Genomic DNA, 14,601 nt, shown 5'->3' with positions numbered 1-14,601 from the left:
TTGAGCCTAATGACTGGAGCAGCTTTCATGCATCAGTTGTCCATCTCCACCACTATTTGCATGTCCTTTGTCCTTCTCTATGCCCTGGAGCAGTGCAGTGAGTGCCTTCCCATCACACAGTGGCAGCATGGAGACCTGTTGTGTGATCTTTCTAAATCTTGCTCCCCTTTGCTCAGAAGAACTGGGGTACATCTGTCCATGGAGGGAGGGAGAACATTTGCCCTGCCAGCAGTTAATGGTGACATTCCATCAGGCATAAACACCTGGAAGAGTTCTACTTCTCATCTCTTCTCTAGTGCCATAGGTAGGTTGGCCTTTCCCTGGAATAGATGATCCATGTACATCTGTTGGAGGAGGACACTAATCTTCTCATCCAGTCAGCGTGTTTACTGAGTATGCTCCTGATGATGACAATGACTGACTTTTGTGGCTTAGGCAAATCCTTTTTGCTTCATGTGTCCCTAATTTTGTTTGGGAACATTCTTATTTCTACTGTTAGTATTTACTGTCATTTCACCGTTTACTTGTAAGCAGCATTAATATAAAAACAGCTCTCCCTATAGTTATGCACCGACAGCAATCTGCTGGTGCTTTGATGCTCTCTCTTGTAAATATGTCATCTGAACCACAACCAGGAGCCAGGAGTCTCACTTGTGTAAGATCTGTATTAAAATAATGGCTTTGAACAACAACATCAAAAGAAGAACAAAGAGGAAGAGGAAGAAAGGTTGGTTTGAGAGGGAGGGGAGGGCGAAAGGGAAGGGAAAGCTCAAAGGAACTGATAGTTCTGTTTGCCCTATAAAGCACCCGGAAGTCTGTTTATATAACTATCCAAAGTCCTTAACTCTGCAAAATTGGGCGAGAAACCTCATGACAACTGCTTCTCTCTTGTAAGAGTGTCAGAATTTCCTGCTTCTCATCAGACCCAAAGGTCTGAAAATTCAGACTTTTTCAGTCTTTTTTTTTTTCTAATCCTGGATAGCATCAAGAAAATTGAACACAAAAATTATTTCATCCTCTATGCTCTTTCATTTTTACTTCTGGTGTATTGTTTAGCGAGTAGTCCCCCTCTCCCTGCTTTTTGTTTTGGAGTGCCACTCATTGCATGCTTCCAAAATCACAGCTCCTGAAGCTAACTGGCTTCCTTTCCTTATCTTTTGCTGTCACCCAACTAGAATATGGTCTCTCCAGGCTATGTGACCAGTTCTTGTGATACGGAGATCTATTAAAGCACATAGGGTATGTCTACACTACCCCGCTAGTTCGAACTAGTGGGGTAATGTAGGCATACCGCACTTGCAAATGAAGCCTGGGATTTGAATTTCCCAGGCTTCATTTGCATAAGCGGGGAGCCGCCATTTTTAAAACCCCGCTGGTTCGAACCCCGTGCAGCGCGGCTACACGGGGCACGAACTAGGTAGTTCGAACTAGGCTTCCTAGTTCGAACTACCATTACTCCTCATTTCACAAAGCCTAGTTCGAACTACCTAGTTCGTGCCCCATGTAGCCGCGCTGCACGGGGTTCGAACCAGCGGGGTTTTAAAAATGGCAGCTCCCCGCTTATGCAAATGAAGCCTGGGAAATTAAAATCCCGGGCTTCATTTGCAAGTGCGGTATGCCTACATTACCCCGCTAGTTCGAACTAGGAGGGTAGTGTAGACATACCCATAGAGAGTAATCCCAGTGGAAGGGTCTCAGTAGAAACCCTTTTACATGCAGTTTCATTAAACTGGCATTGTTTTTCCCCCTGCTCTATATATTACACAGTAAAAAAGAAAACCCCTCCCCAAGCTCCCAGAGATCTCTCACTCCCGCCCCCAAAGTCAGCTGCATTGCTGTGTCAGGGGGTATGTGCAGGCCAGGGATGGCCCATGAAGCTCCAGCTACCCTCCCTGGAGAGGTTGCAGGCTGGGGGAGCAGCTGGAGGCCGGGGTTGTCCCCGAACCCCTTTCCCCCCAACTAGCTGTGGGGTATGTGTGCTGGAGGTTAGGGCTGGCTCACAGAGTCCCACCTTCCTTCTGGAGAAGTTGGAGGGGGACCATCCCCTGCACACTGAACTATGAGCCCCCACTTCTTGCCCTCACTCCAGCACCCTCCACCTCCTATCCTGAGCCCACCAACCTTCCCAGCCTCCTGGCCTCACTTCTGCACCCCATCCCCTACCCTAATTCTGGCACCACCCCCAGGGCCAGATTAAGACGTTTAGGGTGTGTCTAGACTACATGGCTTTGTCGATGGAGCCATGTAGATTAGGCAGGACGGCAAACGGAAATGAAGCTGGGATTTAAATAATCACCGCTTCATTTAAATCAAAATGGCCGCTACGTTGTGCCGATCAGCTGATTGTCAGCACAGCACAGCAGTCTAGATGGGGATCTGCCGACCCAGAACCCTTCGTCGGCAGATCATGTAAGCCTTGTTGGAAAAGCTGCAAAGCTCCAAAAGCTGCAAAGATTGTCTACCAACAAGCTCTATCAAATGTTTGAATCACTTTTTCCGTCTTTTATTAATACAAGCTGTTTTTTGCCCTTCGTTTTAAAAAAAATGCAATCATTTAAATAAAGCATGTACATTTTCCTTTAATTTTCCAAACAAACCCCAAAACCAGCTACTTCATTTAAAGGCCTGAGCAATGTTAGGTACATCTGCTAGTATGTGTATATATGGGAAATTGTAAGTGTGCAACTTTAAACATCCCCATAGCTTAAAAAACCCTGAATTTACATGTGTATGTATCTGCCTTTGATTCTGAGATACTGTAGTAAAATCTGTCTTCAGATATGTGTAGATAAACAAGAAACTGTGGTTTGTTTGGCAATGTTATTTATGTATTTATATAATCAGAATTTGTTTTTCAATATGTGGATTCCAGCAAAACTGAAGTTCTTTGGTGTATTAAACATTTGAAAGCTTTTTCTATATCTTTTGCCAGCAAATTAAAAAGAAAGCTAGTAATCCTATCAGGTAAACACATCTGTTATGCTTATGAGTATGTAGGACTCTACCCCAAACCTGAGAGCATTTATATGCAAAGCAATTTAAGAGCTTTGGAAAATTCTCGGAAGTGATATATGTTTATTGGCCAAATAAGCAGTCCAACATTTGTCTTATGAATTGCTTGACAGGAACTGAGACAACAATGTCTAAATCTGTAATCTGTCTGCAGATGTGCAGCTGTAACTCTTGTATAAGAATCTTTCAATAAGGGCAGACCTTTAAAGTAACCGTTGAATATCTGTTTCAGCTCTTTCTTCAGCACTCATTTTCAGGTTTGTAGTCCAAAGCTTAGGGGAATTGATTTTTTTCCCTTCTTGTAATTCTGGCGGGTCTAGCAGAGGTTGCCAGGCTTCCAAATTAATAATCTGCTCAGATTTTTTGTTGCTTTTACCAGACGCTTTTTCTTTTGCTATCCAGTCTTGATTAATGCAACTTCAGACCAAGAAAGGGTTTCCTTTCGTGCAGCCATAATCCCCTACTTGTGTCAGGTGGCAGTCAGTCACCTCCATAGCATCATCTTACCTGCCAGTCTGTAGCACCAGGCATCCATGTTTGGCTGGGGCAGGACATACACATTACCTTTCCATACAGGGCATCAGTCAAGCTGCATTAACTTTTATATTATGCCTTCTCCAAAGGGAATTTAGGGACAGCAGTTAATCAGAGTGACCATTTAGTTTGGCTCCAATGGAGCTAAAAAAAAAAAGGAGTCATGGTGCTTCAGAGCTAGTGCAGAGGTATTTCACTCTTTCCCTTATATATGCAGTGTTTGTGGGGTTTTCCATTGCTGTCTCCATAGCCTTCTCCCAAAGGAATGATTTTGTAGAAAACTCTGCAAGGGGGACAGATTTTTTCCTCCTCAAGGCTCCCTCCCATGTACTGATTTGTAGAAAAGGCTGATTCTGACCCTTTACATGTTTATGATTTAATATAATCCCAGTGAATAGTCTTGGTAGCTTAACTAAAAAGGAAATGGAAAAATGACACAATTTATAGTGATGAATGCTTCTGCCTGTAGTGCCGGTGTTCTTTGTATACAAAATAATATGCTTGCTAACTTCTTTCTGACAGAATCTTTATGGGCCAAGCATGAGAAAAGCAACAAAAGCAGGGTGGACTATACTGTCTAGGCCATGCAGCACACATGATAATGTTTTCAGAAAACACACTCAGGCGGGTGATGATTACGTCTCTGTCATTTGTCTTTACATAATAGATGGTTAAATGAATGTAACAGCAAGCACAAGGCAGTGTAATTGTAACAATAAAACCAGAAGAGTATTTCAAAGGTTCAGACCTTTAAGTAAACAGTCTTGTGATTGCTTGGCAACATCTTAAAAGATGCACATTTATTTGGGTGTTGTACATTTGTCGAGAATTTAATGAAGCTGACGCCTTCTGGTATCTGACACTGTAACCTGAGAGAATCACATTCTTCTAAGGTAGATTTTCTTGGCTAATGTTAGCTGGCAGAGATTTAAAAAAAAATATTGGAACCAGGCAAAGAGGGAGTCATCGTTTACTTCTTACCAGGTTGTTTTACAACTTGGAATGTGTGATCTGTTTTGAGCCTCACCCTGTTCATTGTAAATACTTTTGATAAGGGATCAAGCCACAGAATCTACCCCATACTTGAACATCCTCAAAGTTCAGGGGACTATAGATCTTGGGTTTTGGTTCAGGCCCATCTCTGATATAAACCATGTGTATCTAAGCATTCAAACTCACTATTTCTGAAAGTAAATTGATGGTGGTTTTGTTCACTGTGTTAATACCGTAGCTTTTGTTTCACAGAGCAAAACAGCAGTGTATTCAGGATCTCTCTAAATTTCACTCAAATCAAGCATCTTAGAGTTTACTAGCATCTTGAACTGTTGTTAAAAACATTGCCATCAGGGCTAGTAATTAGGGCTTGATCCTGGAAAGTGCTGAGTATCCCCCCAAAATGCTGCAGGTCTTCAATTTCCATTGACTTTAATGGGATTTAGGATGCTCAAACTCTTATGATCAAGTCCTAAAACCCTGACATGAGTGCTGGTTGTTGATAGGAGAACCTAAGGTACAATAAATGAATGAACAAAGCTGCACCAACCTACTAGTTTTTGCTTTTTGATATCAACATTTTCATGACTATTTGAAAACATTTGCCAGTTCAATATTAGGAACATTTTCATTTCAAATGGTGATTTGATTTTTTTAAGAAGTTGCATCAGTAGTGCATTTCTCCAGGGCTGGTCCTTCTTTTATTAAAATTAGTGGTTAATTCTTCTATCTATTAGAATCAATCTTTAAAATGTGTATAGTGTGTTAGGACAATAGATGTTAAAGGATATGCACGAAAATTTGAAACTAATTAGATTTTTTCTATGCACATCCGCATCACCTAAAAAATCTGTTAAGTTGGTCTGCTTTGGAAACACATTTTCTTTAATAGTCTGCTTAAATAATATGTTATCAAATCACAGATTTATTTTTAATAATTAGGAAGTATTTTTTAACAATGCTATTTTGTTTGGAAAACAAATGATTGCTAATGGTCCACTTTGTGAAATCAGATTCCAGGCCAATCAGTACATATGTATGGTATTTGAAAGCACTGAGATGCAGATTGATTAAATAAAGATCATATATGTATCTTGTTAACAATATAAATAGTATTTCAGTCTGACATTTCCAACGGGGAATTGTATATTCAGCATAAAGAGATGTTCTCTTATCTTATGGTTATTGGAATTGTGATTGTCAGAACATTTCTGTATCAGCTCTGTCCTTTAAGCTTCCTTTTTCTATCTTATTAACTATTTCTTTTATGTGCTGAAAGAAAGCTCAAGTACTGAGGTTATTCATGACCCACATAAATAAAACACCAATACCAGCGGTTTTCTCATGATCAGTGACAGAGGACATTTTTTAGCCTGCTTACCAATCCCTCTATTTTAACATTACCCAACAGTGATCTGTAACCAATATGAGGATGGAGAATTCATCCCTGAAGACAGATCACAGCAGGGTGTTTCAGGGTAGTAAGACTGAAATTGGAACCAGCAGTTGCACTCATTTGCAGATCCTCTCTCTGCCTTCTTATCCTGGCAGTGGCAATTTCTCTGATTTATTGTGGAAAAGGGGAAATGAAGAGATTGGGGACGGCGTTACAGGTATTTAACCAAAGCTATATGGATTGTGTGTGTGCAGGAGTCTGTGTGTACATACAAATAGAAAGTTGAGCACATTGCTGTTGCTTCACCACCTCCAACCCCAGCTGGCAGTCAGGTTAACAGCGGGGATTTTCTGAAGAAAGAGGCAGCAGTGCCTTATGCCTTGGAGATGTTTGTGACTACCATCCCTCCACACAGAGCTCGGGGGACCACCCAAAGAAACTTGGCATCGGTGATGTTAGACCTGTGGAAGGAAATCAAATTCAAAATGTGTTCCCCTGTTGCTCTGTGCACACGGTAAAGTTCTGTTGTTTCCCTCCCCCACGCCCCACACTAAGGTAGGAAGCCATTCTAAATCACCAGTCTGAACACTGAAACTCTTCCCTAATTCAGAAGGTTATTTGCTAGGTAAAGTATTGAGTTTCTCCCTGTGCTTCTAATCAAGTAACGATGGGATTAATCAACATGATAGTGTGATTAACACTAAGTGGGAATCTTAAGGTCTTTCTGTTCACTTTACACAATTGGAAATAGAACAGAAGTGAACATGTGCCTGATATATTTGAACAAAGTCCTGTATTTTTCATTTGATGAGAGAGGCTCCATTAAATAATTAGCTGGAAAACAAAAGTGAGTTTTAGAGATCTTCTGCTGCTTCTTGGCTACATCGGATATGCCACTCAAAACCATTATGTATTTTGTTCAGCCAGCACAATATTTATATTATAGCTATGTGCAGTACTAGTTCATGACTCTTACTTTTTTTTTTTTTTTTAAGCAGAGAATGCCTTTAGTGCAGATGTGTACTCTGATTTTTTTGGCTTGAGTGAGAAAATTACTGTTGTTAAATCAGCTGGTTTTGGTTTCTTTGGATGAGTTGGGCAGGGACCATACGCAAGTTTTGATTTTTTGGCACTTAACAATAGAAGCCAGCATAAAGTGAATAAAGAGGGGGAAAAGCTTAAAAAAAGAAAATGGAGACTAGGAAGCAAGAGTGAATGGTGGGAAAAAGAAATACCACATGCAAATCACTTATCCTTCCAATTTACCCCCATCTAATGCTAAGAATACATTTTAAACATATATTAGTGTTGTTAAATGTCAATAGAGTGTGTTACCGTGTATTACACTACTGTACAATGTGTTTGTATTGGTTTTTGTACAGCAAGTGGTCAGTTCTGCCAAAGACCTTTGTCTTCTTGGCTGGTTTGAGTGTATTAATCAATCCCTTCAACAATCTGAATCCATAGAAGTAATTATGAATCACAGCTACATGCATATGTCTTAGATCCAGTTGCTTTTCAAACCACATGTAGCTAACAACCATTTGCTAACTTTGGCAACTACCAGCTATTGCACTATATCACCATATAAACTGTTTAAATACCACATGCTCCAGGACCCTTCAGGATGCTAACATTTGTCTTAGGGTTATATGTTTGACTTTCTGGGGCTTGCTGCGCCTCAGTACTTGTTTTCCTTGGGTCTTTGCCAGCACTTGGGCCATTTCAGACTTTCACTATTCAGTAAAAATAGGTAAATTGGTTATATGCTTCCAATTTAAGAGTTGACATTAAACAACTAAAAGCCAGAAATAACCTGGTGGTTAGCTGGTTGGCCATAGAACGTTCCAAGTTGTTTTCTCATCTGCTTCCAGCTTTACAACACGTTTTCAAGGCTAGCTCTAACATTCATATTGGAACAGCAGAGTAGCCTTCACACTGGTGCTCCCCAGATTAGATTATTCAGAATCTATGCCCAAGTATTCTGGGACACAAAATGGCCAGACTTGAATTAGATTTAGTGGATGAATCCTGGCCTTATTGTAGCCACTGGCCTCAGTGGACCCAGGATTTTCCTGTGGAGCCTGATTTTCTGCCTCCCCCATGTGGAGCTATTGATGTAGAGCTCAGGCACAGTGGAGAAAGGGAAATGACAGGGAGTCAGTTGTGACTCTTAGCCACTTGGGCCTGGTGCATGTTACAGCTACAGAGGGTCAGCTTTCATTGTCATCGGCAAGGAATTGGGCGTAATAGCGCCTCGCTCCATCATGCTCCCTCTGATACACTCCTCCTGTTTCCAGCACAATGCCTGCTTAGCCTCATGCCAGGAGGGCAGTGTTACCGAGCAGAAGCTGGTGGAATCGGGCTTGGCACTGGCAGAGATTCCCCTATATAGAAAGGAAATTCTCCAGGAAAAATGTCCAGTGGCTTTAAGTTCAGTTTGCCCCTCTTGGAACCAGAGACTCTGGTCCTGCATCTTAGTTTGTTTCTCCAGCCCATGCTGTCATTTAAGGTCAGAACAAAATTATGTCACCACGCTCAGCTTGTTGGCCCATGCAGAGTGCCAGATGGAAATCCTCTGTTTATTCACAACTGGTGAAGCATGAGCATGGAAAACTCAGGCTTTCTCACACTGGTGCTCATGTGCCTGCGTATGAGAGAGATCTCCAGGTAAGATGGTTCTTGCTGTGGAAAGATTTAGAAAGATTTTTATCTCTGACTCTCAGTCCTTCCTCTTTGAACTGAGATTGTTATTGTTGATGGCAGGCATGGTGATGTTTACATCTGCCCACAAAGAACTGAACTAAAACCACTACTTCTGCAATTTTGCATTGGCTAGCATTTCTGCCTTGGGTCAGATTCAGTCTGGTGATTTAGAAGTTGACGGCTCTGTACCTTGCTAATAGGGTTGCCAGATGGTTTAACCAAAAATACTGAAACTCCCTTCCCACCTCCCCTCCCAAACACACAAAAAACTACCACCAACAAACCACCAAAAAAAAAAAACCAGAGTGGCACCTTTGAGAAACACCACCATCTTCTCTCCCTGCTCCAGGCCAGACAGCTCCTCTGCGAAAGGGGAGCATCTGGTATTTTCGCCTCGTGGCCAGGAACAAATCAGAAAATACTGGATATTTTAGGTGTCCGGTATTTTCTGAATTTTTTTACCAGATAGGAGGTGAAAATACCGGACTGTCTAGGTCAATACTGGCAACCCTACTCTCTAATAACCTATGTCATCTAGTAATGTTCCCCTCAGAGACTGCTTGTGAAAGGATCATTTCTTTATTCGGTCTTAAGTATGGACAATGTTCTCCCATTTGAGCATTTGAGAAAATGCACTTTTATTCACTCAGAAGGCAAAAGGGAAAATGATAAAATTTGAATGCCTCCTCTTAATCAAAGTCAAATGAGTCAAGTTGGCTCATCTGCTGACAAAAGATTGAGGATTACTCCACATTTGTTTTGATTTAAAGAGGCCCTAAGCCTACAGCTAATCCTTCTTGATAATTATGAAGAAATATTGGTATGGGAGAAATCCCATTAAAGTGGAAGAAGATTGAACTCATCAGACTTTTATGTACTTTTTTTTCAGAGCACAGAGACAAGGATTTTGTATTATACTAGCTATAGCTTTAAAGGAAAACTGACAAAATTACATTCAAAGTGGTACTGGAAATTTGCACATTTAAGTTATTGAAAGTCAAAATACTGCCATTTTTTATCTTTTGAGTTATAAATTTATCTGTATCTTTCCATAGATCCTTGAAACTCATTTTAGTTCAGTCTTTTTTTCTCTTACACCTACTTTATCTGTACCTGATGTTTCTGTTTTTCTCACTAACCCAATCTCTGTTGGCAACTTGGAATAAATCACAGTGGATGACAAAACGCACAATAAGCATTAAATAAGCAGTAATTAGTTGATTCTTTGTTTAAGATGTGGTTCAATGGAATGACAACCTACTATAGTTTTACCTATATTTGAAAAGATGCCTTTTGTTAGATCTACTTATCATTCATAATATCCAGAGGCAGAATGTCTCAAAGGTACATGAGGACTGAAGGCATATATTGGTGGTTTTGCACTCCTTAAAAGAGATTACATGTAATATACTGTCATTGGCTACAATATCCTGGTGCTCCAGAACTGCAACAATTGGAATATTCTATGACTGACTGCTATGTGCCAGTGTGGTCTCTCGCCAGTTACACTAAACGTCTTGATATTCAACTCAGTAATACCAGGCACAGGGACATTGAAATCAACTCCAGTTGACTGGCTCTCAGTCCTATAGTGCATCCTACTTCCACAGATTAAAAGAGTTGCACAGAAATCTTGATTTCCCAACCACATCAAGGCAAACATGAAGATCCTTTTGCATGATGACCTATAGAACCCAGTAAAGACAAGATCAAAATCTCACAGTCCTCTGTGGAACCATGTTGAGACCCTTACATTCAATTTTAAAGCAGAGGCTCCTGGGAGAGCCACATAGAGCTTTTCAACTGCTGAAAACAATATCTCGGTGTTGACCTGCTCCAGAGCTAAGGGTGTTTGACTTATGTCAGAAGGACTAATACAAATTGAATTGCATCAGGACAGCTCATAGGAAACCTTCTTTAAGTAGAAAACGAAGCAAACATCTGTATGCAGCTGTGGTCACCAGGCACAAATGATGGAGCGCATGATATGTCCCCTTCGTTCTTTTTCCAGGGGCCTGAAGGACACTCACCAATTCACTTCTGTGGCAACATGCTGGTTATCAATTCTAGGTATAAATTTGTAATTATTGCTACCTACTCAAACCATATGAAAGAAAAAAAAAGATTGACTAGGTATGTTTGGTCTGAGGGCTTGTACTTTTATTAGATATGGGAATTGGGGATATCTTCAGGTATTTTCTCTTCATCCTACTCAGCCTCCTCATTCCTAATTAGAAATAAATGTTATGTTTTGTTGTAAGACCAGAATAAATGAAGATGTAATTCTCATTTAACCACATAGTTTTGTCATGTAATACAACGGTATTTCAGTATGACCATTTAATTACTGATTGTGGTCACTCTTAAAACTTTCTAATTGAATAAGGGTGCTCTGGATATTGTGTCCCTCACAACACTGGGTATAATCTTGGCTTCATTGAAGTCTGTGGCAAAACTCCCCTGGGTTTCCAGAAAGGCAGGGTTTCAACCTCTGTATGTGGTAAGAGAAGAGCAATTGCAGATCTCTCCGCAGTCCCGTAACATTCTGTCGCATCTGTGCTTACACCTGTGGAATCCCATGAGGTCCATCTCTTCTTCCATCCAGTTAAACATCTTTATGTAGCCACTAGGGGTATGTCTATCCTTCATTCCTCTCTCTCTCTCTCTCTCTCTCAAGGAATGCAAATGCAGACACCCAAAATTGCAAATGAAGCAGGGATTTAAATATCCCGTGCTTCATTTGCATAATCATGTTATGGCACTATTTCAAAATAGCACTATTTTGAGAGAAAAAACGGTGTTATTTCGAGAAAACCCTTCCCTCGAAATAACCCTTATTCCTCAAAAAATGAGTAAGGGTTATTTCGAGGGAAGGGTTTTATCTCGAAATAACCCTGTTCTTCTTCAAGTGCTTGCTCATGTCCATTCTGATTGGGTGTATGCGCGCCGCGTGCACGGATTCCGGAGCTTTTTTCCCTTAGCAGTACCCATAGGGCCAGCAGGGAGCCCTCTGGAGTGGCGCTGGTATACCCGTGCATATATACCCCTGCTGGCCCCTCCACCCCCTCAGTTCCTTCTTACCGCCCGCCCGTGACGGTAGCTGACGGTAGCTGGAGCGTGCTTCAGGCTATTGCCTATCTCTTAGCAGCTTATCTCTTACCCGTTGTATTATAGTTCGCAGTTGAAGTTTCTTATCTAGTTAAGTAGTTGTTAAGTACTGTAAATGGTTATTTAGATAAGGGAGCAGTGGAACCCTCCCACGAGGGGAGGGCATGCCAGGGCCCCATGGCTTCAAACCCTGTGCCTCCTGCTCCAAGCCTATGCCCTGCGGAGATCCCCATTCTGACTGCCTAAAGTGTCTGGGTGAGGCTCATCGAGCTGAAAGCTGCTCTATCTGCAAGAGCTTTAAGCCCAGGACTAAGAAGGAGAGGGACTTCCGGCTGAAACTCCTGTTAATGGAGTCGGCACTGCAGCCTCAGGGCGAGGAGCGGCCTCACTCCGCCTGCAGCGCACCGACGGCGGCACCGTCGGACAGCAGGGCACCGAGGCGCAGATCGCCGTCACCGGTGCCGAGGGCCTCCAAGAGCTCGAGGGGTCGCTCGGCAGAGAGGTGTGCCCAGAAGGTGCGCCCTAAGGAGGGGCACCTTTCTTCTAAGTCCTCTAGGAAGAGGCACAGCCCGGACAAGGGCAAGAGCCCTGGGCAGACAGTGGGGCTAGGAGAGGTCCGTCAGCCTTCCACCCCAGAGACTTTTGAGGCAGCCCGGGACCTCATCCACATGGCGGTGGATGAAGGGGAGGGCCGGGTACCGCAGGAGTGGACCGCGCCGGCACAGGCCTCTAGTGCCCCCCAGCAGGACAGGGCCGAGTCGTGGGACCCTCTGGGCGACGGGCAGGCCTCGGCCCAGCAGCAGCAGTTTCCCCCGGTGCCGCGGAGAACACCGGCACCGGAGCCGGGATGAACACCGACCCCGGGCCCGCTCCCCACGGCACCGGCAGCGACTCCGGGAGCGTGTGGGCTCGCGACGCCACCGGCACCGGTGCAGGGTCCGGTGCCGCAGACGGCTCCCTGGGCGGTGCAGGGCCCCACACAGTATTACACGCCACCTGCAGTGCCGCAACAGGCGCCCCGCCCCGCATGGCACCGACGCTGTTCCCACTCCCGGCACCGATCCCTGCTTACTCCTTGGGGGCACAGCAGCAGAGCGCGGCACCGGTGCACGTGACGGCACCAGAGGGGTACGCACCGGACTATCAGATGCACCCGGGCGCGGTACCACCACAGCAAAGGCCTCCACTCATGCCCCCACCGGCACCGCGTGTGGTGCACAGGGGCAAGCCATCGGCCATGGCAGACCAACGTAGGGTGCAGGCTTCATCGGCCCCTCCCTGGTCGGCATCAGAGTACTCTTCGGAGTCGGAGGCTGAGTCAGTGGCTTCGACCGGGCCCTCATATAGGTCATGGCCCCGTCATAGGTCCCGCTCGTCAGTCAGATCATCTCACCGGGATCCGATGGTCCAGCAGCAGTCACAGGGGCAACCTCAGTGGGCTTTCTGGATGCCCTGGGCATACCATCAGGCCCAGGGACCTCCCCCTTCGGGGCCGGCAGCCGGGTCATCTCGAAGAGGTAGCACCCCATCTGCCACCCCCTTGACAGCCCCCCCGCCTGGAAGTGGCTCGCCCATGGCTTCGGGGCCGAGACCCCCAGTTATTGGTCAGGGAGAACCGGGGGCACAGATGACCGAGGAGACAATCCCCTCAAGGGACTTCTCGTCGTCCTCGCCAGACGAGGCCCTGGCTGACCCCGCACCTCAGCCCCCGTCCATGGACTCCAGGCCGCACCAGGAGCTGCTCCGGAGGCTGGCAGTCAACCTTGCGGTCCAGCACGAGGAGGTTCACGAGGACTTAGATCGGATGGTGGACATCATAGCGGCAGCGGGCCCTGGTCGGGTGGCGCTCCCACTGAATAAAACGGTGGACAAGCTGTCTAAAACCCTGTGGCAGACGCCGGCCTCTATTGCACCGACCCAGAAGGGGGTCGAGAGACGATACTATGTACCCCAGGAGGGGCATGAGTATCTGTTTACCCACCCGGCTCCGGGATCCATAGTGGTTCAGGCCGCTGGGCAGAAGGAGCGCCAAGGGCCTCCAAGCCCCACTCCGAAGGCAAAGGTGCCTAGGAGATTGGACCTGCTTGACCGGAAGGCCTATGCCTCAGGGGGCCTCCAGCTACGTATAGCTAACCAGCAACTGATGCTGGAACGTTATGCTTTTAATATGTGGGCGTCCACGCAAAAATTTGCCATCCAGCTTCCTCCTGAATCCCGCCAGGAGTTCGGGGCCTTGACGGAAGAGGGACAAGCAGTGGCGCGTACCTCTCTCCAGGCGGCCTTGAACGCAGCCGATTCAGCAGCCCGCACTATGGCCACAGGGGTGGTGATGAGGCGTAGTGCCTGGCTGCAGGTGTCTGGCATCCCACCCAAGGTGCAGACCACTACCCAGGACCTGCCCTTTGAGGGGCCGGCCTTGTTTTCAGAGCAGACTGATTACAAGCTGCATAGCCTGAAGGACTCAAGGGCAACCCTGAAGTCGCTAGGGATACACACCCCGGCGCCTCAGAGGCGCCCCTTCCAGCCTAGACCCTACCCTAGAAGGGGGCAGAACAACGACAGGGGTTGCAGGAGAGGCCGCAACAATGGCCGCCCTGACCTTTTCAGGGGCAGGCGTAGGGGACCTCGGTCAGACTCCGAGAGAAGCTCAGGACCGTCTCCCGGTCCCCAAGCTAAGCCCTCATTTTGAAGGTATGCCAGAGAGCAGAGTACCAGTAGCGCCTATCTGTCCGCCCTTTGGGGACCGTCTTTCCCTATTTTTCCAGGGATGGTTAAAGATCACGTCGGACTGTTGGGTCCTAGACCTGATGAAGCAGGGATATACTATCCCCTTCCTTTCCTACCCTGCCTTC

At 45.2% G+C, this 14,601-nt stretch overlaps 1 protein-coding gene across 2 annotated transcripts in view; it reads left to right on the top strand.

Moving 5' to 3' along the window:
* Positions 1–14,601, top strand: part of THSD4 (thrombospondin type 1 domain containing 4) — a 687,220-nt gene that overhangs the window by 524,254 nt on the left and 148,365 nt on the right. The gene's annotated exons all lie outside the window — the stretch shown is intronic.

Source organism: Pelodiscus sinensis, chromosome 14, assembly GCF_052426305.1.
Source record: "Pelodiscus sinensis isolate ZL-2025 chromosome 14, ASM5242630v1, whole genome shotgun sequence".
In the NCBI taxonomy this organism is placed as follows: Eukaryota; Metazoa; Chordata; order Testudines; family Trionychidae; genus Pelodiscus; species Pelodiscus sinensis.
Note: the sequence above shows the minus strand (reverse complement) of the source record. Positions and strands in the feature narration are given on the sequence as shown.